The sequence below is a fragment of the Erinaceus europaeus genome, chromosome 3 (assembly GCF_950295315.1).
Source record: "Erinaceus europaeus chromosome 3, mEriEur2.1, whole genome shotgun sequence".
NCBI lineage: Eukaryota > Metazoa > Chordata > Mammalia > Eulipotyphla > Erinaceidae > Erinaceus > Erinaceus europaeus.
The window spans coordinates 90,802,283-90,822,513 of record NC_080164.1 but is presented as its reverse complement, the minus strand read 5'-3'; positions in this window follow the sequence as shown (position 1 = coordinate 90,822,513).

Below are 20,231 nucleotides of genomic sequence, written 5' to 3'. Positions count from 1 at the left end.
GAGGAAATGAACAAAACATTCACCACAGAGGAGATCCAAAAGGCTAACAAACATATGAAAAACTGCTCTAGGTCACTGATTGTCAGAGAGATGCAAATCAAGACAACACTAAGATACCACCTCACTCCTGTAAGAATGGCATACATCAAAAAGGACAGCAGCAACAAATGCTGGAGAGGATGTGGGGACAGAGGCACCCTTTTACATTGCTGGTGGGAATGTAAATTGGTACAGCCTCTGTGGAGAGCAGTCTGGAAAACTCTCACAAGGCTAGACATGGACCTTCCATATGACCCAATAATTCCTCTCCTGGGGTTATACCCCAAGGACTCCATAATACCCAACCAAAAAGAGGTGTGTACTCCTATGTTCATAGCAGCACAATTCATAATATCTAAAACCTGGAAGCAACCCAGGTGCCCAACAACAGATGAGTGGCTGAGAAAGCTGTGGTATATATACACAATGGAATACTATGCAGCTATCAAGAACAATGAACCCACCTTCTCTGACCCATCTTGGACAGAGCTAGAAGGAATTATGTTAAGTGAACTAAGTCAGAAAGATAAAGATGAGTATGGGATGATCCCACTCATCAACAGAAGCTGACTTAGAAGATCTGAAAGGGAAACTAAAAGCAGGACCTGATCAAATTGTAAGTAGGGCACCAAAGTAAAAACCCAGTGGTGAGGGGTACATGTAGCTTCCTGGGCCAGTGGGGAGTGGGAGTGGGCGGGAGGGATGGGTCACAGTCCTTTGGTGGTGGGAATGGTGTTTATGTACACTCCTAGCAAAATGTAGACATATAAATCAGTAGTTAATTAATATGAGAGGGGGAAGTCAATTATATGTCTCAAAGTTTCTCAAAAGACAAACTGAATCTTTATAATATATAGGCTACGTATTTGATATGCGGACTCTCTCAAAAGCCTAGACCAAGTAGATTAGAAGCTTCCAATAGCACAGCTATATACAAGATACTGGGTACTGTACAGCAAACCATAACAAAGGGACTTTTCAAAGTTAACCCAATTAACAAATAATGTGATGATAATATTAACTATTGATTGTCTTTTTGAACCCTAAGACAGCAGGAACTTCACATCTTCACTATAGAGCCCCTACTTCCCCCAGTCCTGGAACCCTTGGATAGGGCCCACTTTCCCGTATGCATCTCCGAATCCAAACCAAATAATATTGCATCCGCCGGTCACAACCTAACCAAAGCAACGATTGCCATCTCAACATGCTTCACCTCAGAATGTATCCAGAGACTTCACGTGTGGAATGACAACCCTTCAGCTTCATTACTCGGGTGAGACCTTTCCTTTAATAGTACACTCTAATTTCATCTCAGGTAGTTCACTTTCTAACAAAGTCCCATAACCTAGATATACACCAGTTTCTGTGAGAGAGAGCTTATGTGCACACGTATCCATAAACTACTGCAAAATATATACCTGAAAGCAGGATTACACTAGAGTTTGCAGTGAGTACCTCCGTAACACTTCCTCTCCACTATTCCAAGTTGGGATCCATGATTGCTCAACTAATTGTTTGGCTTCATATGTTAACTCTCTTTTCAATCACCAGGTTCCAGATGCCACCAGGATGCTGGCTAGGCTTCCCTGGATTGAAGACCCCACCAATGTGTCCTGGAGCTCAGCTTCCTCAGAGTCACACCCTACTAGGGAAAGAGAGAGGCAGACTGGGGGTATGGACCGACCAGTCAACGCCCATGTTCAGCGGGGAAGCAATTACAGAAGCCAGACCTTCTACCTTCTGCAACCCTCAACGACCCTGGGTCCATGCTCCCAGAGGGATAGAGAATGGGAAAGCTACCATGGGAGGGGGTGGGTTATGGGGATTGGGTGGTGGGAATTGTGTGGAGTTGTACCCCTCCTACCTTATGCTTTTGTTCACTAATCCTTTCTTAAATAAAAAATTTAAAAATAAAAAAAAAGAAAAAAAAAAAAAAAAAAAGGAAGAAGAAAAGTATATTAAATTAAGAGTATAAAATGAAGGAGTCGGGCAGTAGCACAGTGGGTTAAAAGCACATGGTGTGAAGAGCAAAGATCAGCGTAATGATCCTGGTTCGAGCACCTGACTCCCCACCTACAGGGTCGTCGCTTCACAGGTGGTGAAGCAGGTCTACAGGTGTCTTTCTCTCCCCCTCTCTGTATTCCCCTCCTCACTCCATTTCTGTCTGTCCTATCTAGCAATGATGACATCAATAACAACAATAATAACTACAACAACAAGGGTAATAAAAGTGAAAATAAATAAATAAAATTAAAAAAAATAAATAAAAGCAAAGACTGAAAAATCTGAATAAGGGCAAGAGACTGGCATATTTTAACGATGACTCTTTAGTCACTATCAGGCCATCCCGTCAGCTGGGGCCCTATTCGGTGAGTCCTGAGATTCCCAAACAGACATGATGGGCCTCGAATAAATCCTTCTCTCCATTGTTACCAGTAATCTATATCAGGAACAACAAAAAATACCCCTCTGTGGACCCCCATAGGACCTTGCCCTCAACTTGAATCAACAATGGTAGAGAATGTTCTAACCACTGAAGGGAGGATGGACAACATACTCTGTGCTACACCTGAGGAAGATAGGTCCTGAAATTGGGGCAGCTTGCAGTGTTCCTACTCATAACCACAGAATGTGAGGTCAGATCTACAGGGATACAGAGGTCACATAGGCTCCTAAGCTGAATATGGGCCCCAGATCACATCAAATCGATGGGGTTTATAGTCAACAATATTTATACACTGTCCCATATTTAGGAGCTTCTTTATTACCTCATCCAGCTTTCTGCTCCTTTTCCAGCCATGACATCATCTCCTCAGACAATAACTAGGATCCACCTGCATACCAGATTTCAGGCTCAGGGAAAAAAAAAACTGGTATAGCTACAGGCCCTTTGGAATATAACTAAATTATGCCTACTAGCTATCTCCAGAATGGAGACCCCCCCAAAAAACTCTTTATCTTTACTACTCCTGCCTTTAGCTTCAGGATTAGTCAACAACTTGCTTGGCTTTATATGTTAACTCTCTTTTCAGCTGCCAGGTTCCAGATGCTAGCATGATGCCAACCAGAGTTCCCTGGATAGACGACCCCACCAAATATAGTACTATTTCAGCACCAGTGAGGCTTTCTTCTTCTGTATATAGGAACTGGGAACTTAAACCCTGGTCTTTGCACATGATAATGTATGTGCTCTACTGGGTACACCACCACCCAGTCCCTTCAGTTGATCTTAAGAGAAAATAAACTGCATTTTCAGCAGTATTTTCTGAGAAGACCAGTTCTAAGAAACTAGGCACAATCTATTTGTAGAACCTGCAGCTGATAACTTAATATGTCCAAATGAAATCAACCATTTTTATACATATGGGTAAAAATGTCCTACCCAATATAATAGCTGCAGATGATTTGAGATACGAATGGTTTTAACTGAGAGGTGCTGTAAGTCTTACACTTTTAAAAGTTTATTTGATTGTCTAAGTCATATGAAAGTTTTATGAGAGAGAGAGAAATCAAAGAGAGAGAGAGAGAGACAGAGAGAGAGAGGGAACTCAGAGAAGAAGGGAACTTCATTTCAGTACCAGGAATCAAACCAAGGACCATAAAATGTAAGCCTTCACAACAAGATAAACACATACTTAACGTGAAAGGATGGAAAACTATCATACAGGCTAACGGACCACAAAAAAAGTGCAGGAACAGCTATGCTCATCTCAGACACAATAGATTTTAAATTAAATAAAGTAATAAAAGATAGGCAAGGACACTACATAATGATGAGAGGAGCAATCAGCCAAGAAGACTTAACAATCATTAACATCTATGCACCCAATGAGGGACCATCTAAATATGTAAAGCACTTACTGAAAGAATTTCAAAAATACATCAATAGTAATACAATAATAGTGGGAGACTTCAATACCCCACTCTCACATTTAGACAAATCAACAAAGCAGAGAACCAACAAAGATACAAAAGAATTGAATAAAGAGATTGACAGACTAGACCTCTTGGACATTTTCAGAGTCCTTCACCCCAAAAAACTGGAATACACCTTCTTTTCAAATCCACATAACACATACTCAAGGACAGACCACATGTTAGGCCACAAAGACAACATCAATAAATTCAAGAACATTGAAATCATCCCAAGTATAATCTCAGACCACAGTGGAGGAAAACTAACATTTAACAACAAACAGAGAATTATTAAGAGACACAGAATTTGGAAACTAAACAACATACTCCTTAAGAAGCACTGGGTCAGAGACTCACTCAAGCAGGAAATTCAAATGTTCCTGGAAACTAATGAAAATGAAGACACAACCTATCAAAATATTTGGGACACAGCTAAAGCAGTACTGAGAGGGAAACTTATAGCCATACAGTCACATATTAAATACCAAGAAGAAGCTCAAATGAATGACCTTACTGCACACCTCAAGGACTTAGAGGAAGAGGAACAAAGGAACCCTAAAGCATCCAGAAGGACAGAAATCACTAAAGTTTGAGCAGAAATAAACAACATCGAAAATAAAAGAACCATACAAAAGATCAATGAAGCTAAATGTTGGTTCTTTGAAAGATTAAACAAAACTGACAAACCCCTAGCCAGAATCACCAAACAAAAAAGAGAGAAGACTCAAATTAATAGAATTGTAAACGATGGAGGAGATATCACAACTGACACCACAGAAATCCAGAGAATCCTGCGAAACTTCTATAAAGAACTATATGCCACCAAGCTAGAGAATCTGGAAGAAATGGAACAATTCCTAGAAGCATATGCCCTTCAAAAACTGAACCAAGAAGAACTACAAAATCTAAATGCAGCAATCACAGACAAAGAAATTGAAACCGTTATTAAGAACCTCCCCAACAACAAAAGTCCTGGATCAGATGGCTTCACAAATGAATTCTACAAAACTTTCAGGAAACAGTTAGTACCCATACTTCTTAAGCTTTTACATAAGATTGAAGAAATAGGAATACTCCCTTCCACCTTCTATGAAGCCACCATCACCCTGATACCAAAAGCTGATAGGGACAGAACAAAAAAGGAAAACTACAGACCAATATCTCTGATGAACATAGATGCCAAGGTAATAAACAAGATCTTGGCCAACCGGATACAGCAACATATCAAAAAGATTGTTCATCAGGACCAAGTTGGATTCATCCCAGGAATGCAAGGCTGGTTCAACATCTGTAAATCAATCAATGTCATTCACCACATCAATAAAAGCAAAGCCAAAAAACACATGATTATCTCAATAGATGCAGAGAAAGCCTTTGACAAAATCCAACACACATTCATGCTCAAAACTCTACAAAAATGGGAATAGATGGGAGATTCCTCAAGATAGTGGAGTCTGTATATAGCAAACCTACAGCCAACATCAAACTCAATGGACAGAAGTTGAAAGCATTCCCCCTCACATCAGGGACTAGACAGGGCTGTCCACTATCACCATTACTCTTCAACATAGTATTGGAAGTTTCCACCTTACTTGACAAGTATATATAAAGACAGCATTGTGAGTTTTACGGTACTTTACTTTGAGTTTAACTTAGCTCGTCTTAGATTGTGCTGCGTCCTGCATGAATAAAGAGATACTGCCTACAGCTCAACCATGAGTGTCTGGTCGTCTGTTACCCGCCCGTGAAGCCAGCCCGGCGAAAACAACCTAACCCGTCGAAAACAACAATATTGCATTTGCCGATCACAACCTAACCAACACAACAATTGCCACCTCAACATGCTTCACTTTAGACTGTGTCCAGAGACTTCACATGTGGAATGACAACCCTTCAACTTCGTTACTCGGGTGAGACCTTTCCTTTCATAGTATACTCTAATTTCATCTCAGGTGGTTCACTTTCTATCAAAGTCCCAAAACCTTGATATACACCAGTTTCTATGAGAGAAAGCTTATGTTCACATGTATCCGTAAACTACTGCAAAATATATGCCTGATTGAAGACCCCTCCAATGTGTCCTGGAGCTCAGCTTCCCCAGAGACACACCCTACTAGGAAAAGAGAGAGGCAGACTGGGAGTATGGACCGACCAGTCAACGCCCATGTTCAGCGGGGAAGCAATTACAGAAGCCAGACCTTCTACCTTCTGCAACCCACAATGACCCTGGTCCATGCTCCCAGAGGGATGAAAAATGGGAAAGCTATCAGGGGAGGGGGTGGGAAATGTAGATTGGTCGGTGGGAATTGTGTGGAATTGTACCCCTCCTACCCTATGGTTTTGTTAATTAATCATTTCTTAAATAAAAAATAATAATAAAAAATGTAAACCTAGTGGTCTATCATTTGAATTCTTTCCCCAGCCACCATTTTGCATTTATAGAACAGTACTGGTTTATAATAATAGAGTATTGATTGTTTATCGAGATATGGGTAATGTCAACAGCTGGTTGACAAATGTAGTTAAAATGTAAATGTAGTTAAATTTATATAATGAAACGAAGACAGTAGTAATCATGACACTGTTATAAAATGTTTACAACTGATTTCTATATTGATGTTTCTACCTGAGGTTGTTACTGTCTTCTTTATGCTTTATGATTACTCATAGACTTTCCACTGAAATTCCAATCTTAAAAAATAATTTATATATTTCTAGAGGCCCAGTTGATTGAGTTCATGTGAATTTCTCTGTGCTTTAAAAGTAAAGAAAATTCTCAACACTATTGAGGGGAACAAAATAAATTTTTCTCATTCCTATTTTGTTGTTTATTTGATAATATAGTACATTTGAGTCTTTATGATAACCTTTAAAAGAGAAATAAATCTCTCTAGGGTTTAAACTTGCTCACCAGTTTTTACACTATAGAGGTATCTCTATAATCATCTACAAAACAACCTCTAGCTGTATTAAAAGGTACTAGCTTAGGAGTTCCTCATGATATGTTTGGGAGGGTGGCACAGCTCTTAGTCTCTGAACCAGATAGGAAATTTATTTTTCTTTGTATTCACTGCTGTATAAAGTTCATGAGATTCTTTCATAGCTTCCAAGTCAAAGTTATGCTTCATTCCATACTTGAATGTAGATCAGTTAATGCTACTTACTCAGTCACATATTGTATCTACTTTCTGTAATGGTATGGGAAGATATTTTTCTTAGTAAATTTAATTATCAACCTTTTAAAAATATTTATTTCACTTATTATGTATGAGAGAGAGAGAGAGAGAGAGAGAGAGAGAGAGACTAGAACAGGATTCTGGTACAGGCAACACCTACAACAGAACCAGGAATGTCAGACATGAATTCTAATGCCTGATGGATGGAGGTAGTTAATTTTAGCCACAGAATTTTTTAAATCAAGAACAGGAGCTACTCTCTGCCCTAACCCAGCTTTCTAGCCTTTTTTTTTTCTTACTTTGACACCATTCTCTTAGACAATATTCTTATCCAACCTCAGGCTAGCTACCAAACTCAGACAAAACTATCATAGCTGTATGCCTCCAGGAACATGCCTAAAATGGATTTCCTAGCTTTCTTCTACCCTAAAATCCCTAATCTCATCTGCTCTAATCCTACTTTTTGGTTGCTATTTATTAACCATTTTGTCTCAGTTTAAGAGGCTATGTAACTTAATTACAGATGCTATCATGATTCCATCCCGACTTCTCTGGGCAGACAAGCTCACCAATGTGTTCTGGACCTTTGCATCTCCATAACTCTGGTCCACTAGTGAAAGATAGAAACAGGCTTGGGGTATGGATTGACCTGCCAATGCCCATGCTCAGTGGAGAAGCAATTACAGAAGCCAGAACTCCTGCGTTCTGCTCCATAAAAAGAACCATGATCCATACCCCCAGTGGGGGAGAAGTGATAGGATAAAGGTAAGAGGGCTCTGAACTCCAGCTCCATCAGCACCCAGAGAGAGAGAGAGAAGGGAAAGGAGGAAGACGTATGGAAGTAGTTACATTGTCATAAGTGGCTTGGAAGGTAAGAGAGGATTGAATAAAAAAAAAAGGGGGAAATTATGTATAAATGTGGATTGATAGTTGTAAAGAAGATGGTTGGCCCATGTCTACAACCTTAGAGGAACTGTGGTGGATTATAATGGGGAGACTGAAGATTCAGAACTCTGGTGGTGGGAATGCTGTGGATTCAAATCCCAGTTGACATATAATTCTGTAATATAAAAATATATAAATAATAACAAAAAAAAAGAATTAGGGCCTGCAGACGCATATCTATGTGGTCCCTTGCTGAAAGGATGAAAGAATGTTCCAGAATTTGGATCATCCATCACAATTGCTGGAGAGAAACAGGGAAACATATGTGTTCATTAATGAGATAATTGAAACTAAAAAGAATGTTGTATTTTATTTAAACCACTTGCTTATTTAACAAATGCAAGAATTAGTGAAGATGGAGCTGACATGACGTATTTATATACACATTTCATGGAAAGTAGGATAATTGTAACTAGGATCCAGAGTCAAAATCTGTGTACAAATCGGTTACAATTTCTTCTTTGGCTATAATTTATCTTATCTCCCCAATGATAATTAATGATAATTAATAAGTTAAAACATGGGCTTTGTTCTAGTTTTGATGCTTAATAAGTATGGGACTTGGAGAGAAAATAACTATGGTTCATGAGTATATTTTACGATCGCTTCCAGATATCAAATGAACAATTACATCTGCCTGTTTATATTGCATTCTTATTTGGAAATGACATGTTCATGTACTTTCTGAATAGGGTAGTTCTTCTATTTATTTAGTTTCTTTATGACATATCTTAGAGATACTATCACTTGTGACCTGGGAAATTGCACAATGGGTAAAATATTGGATTTACAAGCATGAAGCCCTAGGTTTGATCCCTAACATTGCCTGCAGTAGAGTAATGATCTCTATCTCTCTCTCTCTTTCTCTCTCCCTCTCCTTCTCCCTCTCTCCCTCCCTCTCTCTATCTCTTCCCTTCTCTATCTCTCTATCATTAATAAATAAATAAATAAATTTTAAAATGATGCTATCACTGATGAATAAGAATCCATAGTTCTTTTTATTCTTTTTCTGGATTTTATGTTTCATTATCCTAAATTCAGGTTGACTCCATACTTCTAATCCCTTCATTTTAACAATGGCTTTAGTTAGAGTTAAGGGAAAAAGCTCTTTCAATGAAGTTCCTTAGAATATTGAGCAACAGAGCTAATCACTCTATTTACCCCAATCCTCTTACACTAATGTAGCCTGAGGGAATGTTCAAAGCATTATAATCAATAAGGTTTGACTAGACATCATTGTATCATTGATACTAAGGACATTACTTACAGATACAGTTTTACAAATATACCCTAGTGATTTTTAAGAAAATATGTCAAATAGGATATATTTATGAAAAATATAAATTCCTCAGGTTAAAAAAACTTATTTCTTGACTTTAAAGATACAGCATTCTTAGATTAATAACTTCATTGAAATCTACCATAAAATACTTATGGAAATTATTTTCTAAGAAAAAGAAATATATCTTCAGTGTATTGAATATTTGTGAGCAACAAAAATATTGAATGGTATCCAGATATATTTCTCCCAGGACACAACCTCCACTTCTTTGAAATTATTGTTTTTATTATCATATTTATTTGATAGAGACATCCAGATATCAAGAGGGAAGAGGGAGATATGGAGCGAGGGAGGAAGAAGGGGGGAGAGGGAAGGAGAGAGAGAGAGAGAGAGAGATGTAGACCTACTTCATCACTTATGAAGCTTTCCCCCTACAGGTGGGGACCAGGGCCTTTAACCCAGGTCCTTGCACACTGTACTATGTGCACGCTCAACCAGTTGTACCACCATTTCACCACCTCTTTGAAATCATTAAAAAGAGATGACTGTTTTGAAAACTTACTATCCTTGCTACTTAATAAAAACATTTCCTCCTATATTAGGGTCTTTTTACTATAATTCATGTATTTACTTTTTAAATTATTTATTTACTGCTTTAATAAAGATCAACAAGAATGTAGGATAAGAGGGGTATAATTCCACATAATTTCCACTACCAGAGTCCTCTATCCTATCTCCCTCCATTAGAAGCTTTCCTATTCTTTATCGTTCTGGGAGGATCATTATGGGGTGCAGAAGGTAGAAGGTCTGGCTTTTCTGTAAGTGTTTTTCCACTGGACATGGCATTAGCAGGTCGGTCCATATCCCCAGCCTATTTCTATCTTTTCCCAGTGGAGTAGGGCTCTGGAGAGGCTCTGGGTTAGGGCTCACACTAGTGAGGTCATTGCCCAGGGAAGTCAGTTTGGCATCACGGTATAATCTGCAGCCTGGTGGCAGAGTAATAGAATTGAAAGGTTGGCATCCCACAACTGACATCTCTGGATACCGTCTGAAGTGAGACTTGCCAAGGTAGTAGTAGTTGCATTGATTTGGTTGAGATCAGCAGATGCAGTATCAAATGGTATGGATCGAGAGAAGCATGAAGGAAAAGGAGCCATACCCCAGAGATTCCTGCACTGGGAGAAATATGGGTTTTATTGAGAGTGGGGAAGTTTGTTTTTATGTTTACCAGAGCACTGTTCAGCTCTGTCTTATGCTATTATAAGGTACTAGGCACCTCAGGCATAAACTTTTGCATATGCTATGTTGTGACAAACATTTAAGAAAGTCATTAATTACAGAAGCCAGACCTTCTACCTTCTGCAACCCTCAACGACCCTGGGTCCATGCTCCCAGAGGGATAGAGAATGGGAAAGCTATCAGGGGAGGGGGTGGGATATGGAGATTGGGCGGTGGGAATTGTGTGGAGTTGTACCCCTCCTACCCTATGGTTTTGTTAATTAATCCTTTCTTAAATAAAAAAATTAAAAAAAAAAAAAAAGAAATGGTGTGTGTGTGTGTGTGTGTGTTGTATCTTACCTAGTAGAGCTCATACTTTGTTTTGTCTCAGACATAGATTTGAGCTCTGACCACTGTATAGGAGCCATGCATATGAGAAACTTCATGAGCAGGAACTGGTGCTATGATAACTTACCCCTATCTCTCCCTCCATCTCTCTCTCTCTCTTCCTCTCTCTTTATCTTTCTCCCTCTCCCTTGCCTATCTTGTTCTCTGCCTCTCACCTTCTGGGGAGAAAATAAATAATAGAGTCCATTGGGAGCAGTAGAATTGTGCAGGAAGAAGCCCCTGCTAAGCTCTGGGGGGAAAAAAAGGAAGAAAAAAAAATTGTTGGAATTTTTGGAACTGAAGGAAGCTTTGGTGCCATGGTTTCTTTCACTCTCTTTCTGCCTCTCTGTATCTAAGAAAAAGAAAGAAACAAAAAAAAAAAGAAGAAGAAGAAGAAGGAGAAGAAGAAAAAGGATAGAAGGAAGGAAGGAAGGAAGGAAGGAAGGAAGGAAGGAAGGAAGAAAAATATAGAGAAAAGAAATAAAAAGAGGAGAGCAGGTGGTATCTCATTAGATTAAGCGAACACAGTAGAAAGCCCAAGGACTGGTGCATGGATTGTGGTTTGAGCCCCTGCTTCCCTACCTGTGGTGATTGGGGTGGGGAGAGTCAGGTTCACAAGCAGTGATACAGATCTTCAGGCTCCTATCTTTCCCTCTTCCTCTCTAACACCCACTCCTTTCTCAGTTTCTCTCTGCCCTACCCAATAAAATGAAAAAAGGGGGGGCTACCAGGAGCAGTGGATTCATAGTGCTGGTATGGACTCCCAGTTATAACCCTGAGGGGGAAAAAATAAAGAAAGAAAAAGAGAAAGAAAAGAAAAAAGTGAAGAGAGAAAAAATAAATTCTACTGTCATTTATATGTGTGTGATTTAATACTAAAACTGATTTTGGAATAGTTTATATTTATTTCATAGTGTTAGATTGCTTCAGGACTGTACCATATTTCTATCATAACTCTGAACAAACAAGAATTTATGGTCATATTTAATTCAATGAAGCATAACAAATTTCCTGGCATAAAAATGGATTTAATAAGTTTCTGGAATGTCTCTGAAACCATACTTGACTTCTTCTACCTTTGTCATCTCAGGTCATATTTCATTATTCATATGTTTATTACATTTTCCAGAGAATATTGACAGTGCCCCTTTGCTGAAAGGGGCATAGAGAAAAAATATATTATTATTTTAATGACTTATTGGAAACATTGGGCTGTATTTAATTTTTTGTCAACTAAGCAAATACTTTCATTTCAAGTAATTTCTTTTTGAAGCATAGTTTTAGTTTTTTGTTTTTTTTAAATCTGTTTAGTTTGCTTGTTTTGTTCTAAGAATTCACTGTCCTAGATATCACATGTTCTTGGGAACCAAGAAAAAAAAGACAAATAATTTGCGTTGTACTTGTTTGTTTATTTATTTTTTTATCTATTTAGGATTAAACCTGTGCTAGTTAATTGTATATTCATGAAGTGGGTGAAGAGAAGTATTTTGAGGACTCAGACAATGGATCCAAATAATTAGGTGTCATATTCATCTGTTTCTTCCTGTAACATACTTTGCTCCAACCTATATGTTGTATTGGTACAATAACTCCCCTTTATTTTCATTCTAGAAATTCATTTATATGTTTATTTATTTATCTATTTAGTCAATTTCTTCGATTTCACCAATGCAGGTCAACATCAGAATATAGCTAAAATAGATTTCTGAGCTTCTTCTAACATAAAGACCCCAAATCTCATCTGCTATACTCTTACCTTTAGGTTCCTGATTATTAAACAATTTGTTCTGCTTTGTATCTTAATGCTTTTCACCCATGAAGTTGCAGATGCTACCATGACACAAACCTGACTTCTCTGGTCAGTTGAACTCACCAATGTGTTCTCCCCACTAGGGAAAAATAGAAACAGGTTTGGGGGATGAGTCCACCTGCCAAAGTCCATATCCAGTAGAGAAGCAAGTATAAAAACCAGACTTTCCAGTTTCTGCACTCCATAAAGATCTTTGGTTCATACTTCCAGAGACATAAAGAATAGGGGAGCTTCAAAGAGAGGTCTCGAAACTTTACATCAGGCTCAACCTGACGCTGTTAACTGGCTACGGAAGAAGGGCAAACGCTGGAAGAAGAAGAAGGGCAGTTGGGCAGTAGCACAGGGAGTTAAGGACAGGTGGCGCAAAGGGCAAGGTCTGGCTCAAGGATACCAGTTCGAGCCCCCAGCTCCCCACCTGCAGGGGAGTCGCTTCAGAGGTAGTGAAGCAGGTCTGCAGGTACCTATCTTTCTCTCCCCCTCTCTGTCTTCCCCTCCTTTCTACATTCACCTCTATCCTATCTAACAACAACGACATCATTGACAACAACAATAATAACTACAACAATAAAACAAGGACAACAAAAGGGGATAAATAAATATTTTTAAAAATTTAAAAAAAGAATAGGGGAGCTCCAAATGGAGGAGAGGGGATACAGAACACTGGTGGTGGGAATGTATGGGATTGTACCCCTCTTTTAAAAAATATATTTATTCCATTTTGTTGCCCTTGTTTTATTGTTGTAGTTATTATTATTGTTGTTATTGATGTCATTGTTGTTGGATAGGACAGAGAGAAATGGAGAGAGGAAGGGAAGACAGAGATAGGGAAAGACAAGACACAGGCAGACCTGCTTCATTGCTTGTGAAGTGACTCCCCTGCAGGTGGGGAGCCGGGGGCTCTAACTGGGATCCTTATACAAGGTTGCACCATGTATGCTTGACCCACTGTGCTAACGCCGGACTCCCAGGATTGTACCCCTCTTATACGACAATCTTGACAATCAGTATTAAATCATTAATAAAATAAATGCAAAGACAAGAAAGACAGACAGAGAGAGAGAGAGAGAGAGAACCCAGCACTGAAGACTTCTCCAAACAGAATGAGTTAATCAGACAGAAACTGCAATGACTTTGGTGATTAAATCATTCTGTTTAAAATTAAAAAGCTGATTACCTTTAATAGTGAACCATTTGTCTTCTTAGGAGTATCAGAAGAGACATGTACCCAATTCCTATTCATTATATAACCTATATTTTCATTGTTTAAAGATTGAATTGTGTGGCCAGGTGGTGGCACACCTGGTTGAGTACACACATTACAGGACACAAGGACGCAGGTTCAAGATCCTGCTTCCCACCTGCAGGAGGGAAGTTTCACAGATATAGTTCTGTAGGTACCCCTCTTATCTTATGTTCTTGTCAATATTTGCATTTTATAAATAAAAAATTTTTTTTTAATTTAAGAAAGGATTAATTAACAAAACCATAGGGTAGGAGGGGTACAACTCCACACAATTCCCACCGCCCAATCTCCATATCCCACCCCCTCCCCCGATAGCTTTCCCACTCTCTATCCCTCTGGGAGCATGGACCCAGGGTCATTGTGGGTTGCAGAAGGTAGAAGGTCTGGCTTCTGTAATTGCTTCCCTGCTGAACATGGGCGTTGACTGGTCGGTCCATACTCCCAGTCTGCCTCTCTTCCTAGTAGGGTGGGTCTCTGGGGAAGCTGAGCTCCAGGACATATTGGTGGGGTCTTCAATCCAGGGAAGTCTGGCCGGCATCCTGATGACACCTGGAACCTGGTGACTGAAAAGAGAGTTAACATACAAAGCCAAACAAATTGTTGAGCAATCATGGACCCAAAGCTTGGAAAAGTGTATTAGGGAGGTACTCACTGCAAACTCTAATGTACTTCTGCTTTCTTACTTTGGTGCCATACTCCAAACTCAGTCAGTTTCTGCTTTGCGTTTCTACTTCTTTTTTTTTTTACATGCATAACATTCCCCAGATTCCCATTTAACAATACAACCCCCACTATTTCATTCATCATTTTTCATGGACCTGTATTCTCCCCACCCACCCACCCACCCCAGAGTCTTTTACTTTGGTGTAATATTCCAATTCCATTTCAGGTTCGACTTGTGTTTTCTTTTCTAATCTAATCTAAAAAGAAATAGTTCTGTATCTCTCCCTCTCCCTCTTTATATTCCCTTTCCCTTTCAATTTCTGTCTCTATACAAAAAATTAAATTAAATTGAATTTAAAAAAAGATTGATTTGTGCTGGGTAAGGATAACCCATATTCATTATCATGCATGAGTACATAGGTTCAAGTCTCTGGTTACCACCTGCAAAGAGAAAGATTCATGAACAGTGTGGAGAAGAGTGGCCATTATCTTCTTTCTCTCCCTCTTGGTCTCTGTTTCTCTCTCACACTCTCTCTAGTGGGGAAAAAAGAAAAAAAATCTGCCAGCAACCAGGAGTTATGCAACTGTACTAGTACTAAGAACCAATAATAACCCTAGTGGGAAAAAACTGAATTGTCCACTCTGCTCAGCTTTTTGCTTTCTTTTTTTAATTTATCCATTTATTTTGCCACTAGGTTTATCACTGCAGTTCCATGCATGCATAACTCCACCAGTTAAATTTAGCATTGACTATATTTCTTGAATGATTAATTTGCATTTACTTAAATTAGCAGTAGAATTTTTTATTAGACAGATATTGACTCAGCAAAAATTTTGCCTAAAAGTTAATTAAAGATTCATTATTGTGCAAATTATAATTGAATTGCCTAATGGTAAGGGTACTAAGAAAAGAAAGCAAGGAGTAAGGAGAATGAAAAGTTAAAAAAAAGAAATGAAAAATAATAAAATTAAGAAACTCCTGTATAAATAAAGATAAAGGAATGTTCAGGTAGTTTAGAAAGAAAATACAGGTGGTGGTGCACCAGGTTAAATGCACATAGTATGAAACAGAAGGACCACGCAAGGATCTTGGTTAGAGCATCCAGCTCCCCACCTGCAGGGTAGGGGGGTTGATTCGCAAGTAGTGGAGCAAGTCTGCAAGTGTCTTTCTCTCCCTCTCTCTGTCTTTCCTTCCTCTCTCAATTTCTCTTTGACAAAAAAAAAAAAAAAAATGGCCACAGGAGCAGTGGATTCATAGTGCACATATGGAGCCCCACCAACAAAATAGAAAAGAAAGAAAGAAAGAAAAAAAAAGAGAAAGAAAATAAACATCAGAGGATACAAAGAGAAAAGTGTTTCCAGGACAAAACTGCTAACAGTCTGGGACCAGGCGGTGGGACACTTACTTGCAAAGGACTCAGCTTTAAGTCTTGGTCTCCACCTGCAAGGAGAAAGCTTCATGAGCAATGGCACAGTGCTGAAGGTCTCTCTTCTCTTTCTCACTTCCTTTCTACCTCTCCCTTCCCTTTGGATTTCTGTTTATATCTATCTAATGAGAAAATAAATATATTTAAAAATATTTTTAAAAATGTGGGGCCAGGCGATGGTGCTCCTGGTTAAGTGCTCACCTTACAGTGCTGAAGGACTTAGGTTCAAGCCCCTGGTCTCCACCCGCAGGGGGAAAGCTTCAGGAGTAGTGAAGCACAGGTGTTTCTCTGTCTCTCCATCTCTATCTACCCCTCACCTTTCAATTTCTTTCTGTCTCTATCTAATAATAAATAAATAAAAATCTGTTTTAGGGGCCACACAGTAGCGCACCAGTTTAAGTGAACATAGAGCGAAGTGCAAGAATAGGTGCAAGGATCCTTGTTGGAGTCCTTGGCTCCCCAGCTGCAGTGGGGTCCCTTCACCCGTGATGAATCAGGTCTACAGGTATCTATCTTTCTCTCCCCTTCTCTATCTTTTCCTCTTACAATTTCTCTCTGTCCTATCCAGCAACAACAAAAATGGACAAAAATAGCCACCAGGAGCTGTGTGTTTGTAGTGCAGGCACTGAGCCCCTGCAGTAAACCTAGAGGCAAAGAAAAAAAGAATTTTAAAAAATGTTAACAGTTTCTGAAAATCATCTAAGATAAACTTTTTAAAATATTGTATTTAGTGAATTGGAAATCATTGATCAAATTACTAGTATTCACTCTAGTATGATGGAAACGGAAGCCTCATTATTCAAGAGTGAGAAATTGCCACTATAGATAAAGACATATAATTAAAAAATTTGATCTTGTATAATGCAGAACATGGAAACTGTTCGGATGTATCATTGTTGTTGCTGTTGTAAAGTTTTTATTATTTTGTGAAAGGTTGTTTTTTATTTAAGAAAGGGGACCTTTGCTTCATACTTACATGTTTATTTAAAAGCAATATTCAAAAGAAAATTGATTTAGAAAAATAGAAACTTTTACTTATGTAAATGAATCGAAATCCCGGTTGCCTAAAATCACTAGATACAGGTCACTTTCAAAAAGTTTCACTAATCTGAAATATTCTGATCAAATCAGTCTGAGGTAGTACCTGAGAATACCAACTAATTCCATTGTGTAATCATGATAAACAAGTTCTGTGGTAGTACTGACTAAAAGGTTTTTATATCATATGATTATGGAAATGCCCTATTGTCTTTGCAATATTGTGTAATTGCTAGCACCACGTGGCTACTGAGCATTTGCTTTTGTGGCTAGTATAAATGAGGAACTAGCTTTTATTTTAATTTCAACTAAAATAACAACATGGGATTGGGAGACAGCTCAACTTTTGTACCCACATTACCATGTGAGAAGACCCATGTTAGAATTCCTGGCCTCCATATTGTAGAGCCTACAGAAGGGAAGCTTCACAAGTGGTAGATGCTATAGTGTCTCTCCTTCTCATTCTTTCTTTCCTTTTTTAATGTTGCAGTGTCTCTCTTTCTCATTCTGTCTCTCCTTTCCAACTTTCAAATAGAGGCATTCACACTCTAGCTTAAAAAAAGAATGCAGACATAAGTTGAAAAGTCATACAGTCACTGAGCCCCTGCAATAACTCAGGTGTTAAAATAAATAAATAGTAACATGTGTGATCTAGTTCTATAATGCCAGTTTCCTACAGTGGAGGAACAGTTCTACAGTGGAGGGACCAATTGTGGGCACCAAATGAGATGAGCTGGTTTAGGTAGAAAAGGTGATTTGTAGGGAAAGGATGTTAGCAATATAGTTAGCTTTCTGTCTCCCAATATTCGTCTTTCAGAAATAAGAAAAAAAAAAACACAAATATTTACTTGATGCTTCCCCTTCAGTCATAAAACACATATGCGTAGTTACTTTAAAAATAAGCAGTAGGAATCTAAGAGAATGACAGCCTTGTCAGGAAATGGCTCCGTTCTAAATTTATTGGTCCCAAATGAGTGTATTAATTCTTAACAGAGATTTGTTTTAGAAGATCAGAAATGTGGTTGAACGTCTAGGGGTCCATAAGATAATTCAATAGAGGATGAAAAGTTTCCCTTTGCTCTTTTAAATTCAATTACTGAGTCTGAAACAATTTGATAACCAGCAGAGTAGTGGTAAAAGGAGTATACAAATATCTTTTTTCCAATTACTTAGCAAATTAAATTTATTTCACAAATATCCTGAAAATATGAATCAGAAAAGCATATAGTTTATAAATTCATAGGACTGCATGAATTCACAGTTCTTGTCAAATAAGAAAACATCTTGGTGAAGCTATGCTGACCTAGTCTTTAGAAGGTCCTCTATCTCCAAGAAAACAAATATTACAATAACACCTCTCATTGAATTATATTAGAGAACAAATAGAATTTCTATTTGTGGTTAAGGAAATTATGCATGAAAATTATGCAGGAGAGGAGGAAAAGAAAGACTCAAGTGGAAATGTAGCACTGCATCGCTGGCTGGTGCCATATTTTCAATCCCTTCAGATTCATGTGGTGGATTTCAAGGCCCTACAGAACCAGTCAGGCTTCAGTAAAAGAGCTAGGGACTGTTGTTTGGAACTGTAAAAATTTTAGGCTCTTGAATGAATCCCAGAGGCCATCAGGGGGAAACCAGAGAACTGAACCCTTTTCTAGGAGACTGGGTCAGGAGAGAAATGGAAAACCTCTTAAAACATGTTCAGTGGGGAAGCAATTACAAAAGCCAGAGCTTCCACCTTCTGCATTCCACAATGACCTTGGGTCCATGCTCCCAGAGGGTTAAAGAGTAGGAAAGATATGGGGTAGGGGGTGGGATATGGAGTTCTGTTGCTGGGAATTATGTGGAGTTGTACCCCCTCTTATCCTATGGTTTTGTCAGTGTTTTCTTTTTATAAATAAATTGAAATAAAAAAACAGCATTCTGAGACAAACCTCAGTGTAACATGCTATGTAGGTTTCAGAGGAAGACCTCCATGCCACGTGCTGAGAACCAGCTTTTAGAGGCAGACCTATGTGGAATACATGCTGTTGAAACAATTCTCTGAGGAAAATCTCATTATGTATGTGCTGTAAAGGGCACTTCTAACTGCTCTTGACCTTATCCCAGACTAGATTAGAAAGACTGACTCAAACCAATATGACAAATAATTAGATAATTGGGTAAAAGATTCACATTCATGGGGGAGTTTGTCAAAAAATGCTGTATAATACATGTCCCAATAAATATCCCGTTCCATTCCCTGAACAATTCCAAGATTCCTTGCCTAAGTGTGCTTCATTTCCCTCCCCCTTGTCAAACCCTTATGGAACTGGCAGTCAGGAAGCCTATCAAACTCTAAGGAGCCCCACCTCATAAGGACCCTTGTGAACAAAATCAGAATGCCTTATAGATAAAATAAATAAATAAGCTGTTTATTTATTTTTATAGGAAAGAGTTACTGAAAGGAATGCCACAGAGAAATAAGGAACATTTAACACTTAAGTCACAGCACAATAAAATGGAACCAGAAGATAAATAGGTCTTAGAAAAATAGTTGAGAGATATAAAAGACCACAATAAAAGCTTTCCTTAGGAAGATAGTATAATGATAATGAAAAGTGTTTTTTATGTCTGAGGCTCTTAGTTCAATCCCCTCTACTACCTTAAAGCAGAATTAAGTAGTGCTTTGGTTAATAACTATAAGTGAAAAGTGAAACACACATACACCCCCAAAATTTTTCTTGTCATGGTATGTACTTCTTGTCTTCTCTCTCATGGTAAGTCAATTTTCCTAGCTTGAGGAAATTAAGAGAATTAGCTTACCTTTAAAAGATTTATCTTTAGGAAAATAAGTAAAGATCAGAGAAAAACCTTTCCCTAAGTGTTCTTGGTTTTATAACTGCCTTCAGCTCAAATCAGTGAATATACTAAGCACCATGTTTTTAGCTGGCATGTCCTAAACTCTTTGAATCCCCAAAACTACTTAACTGCTATCTAAGGTACAATTTTTCTGAAGCAAAAAAATGGAAACTTGAAAAACATCCTCACAAATTCTCAGTCTTTTTTTTTCTACTCACATACTATATTATGCTTTATTTTCTCA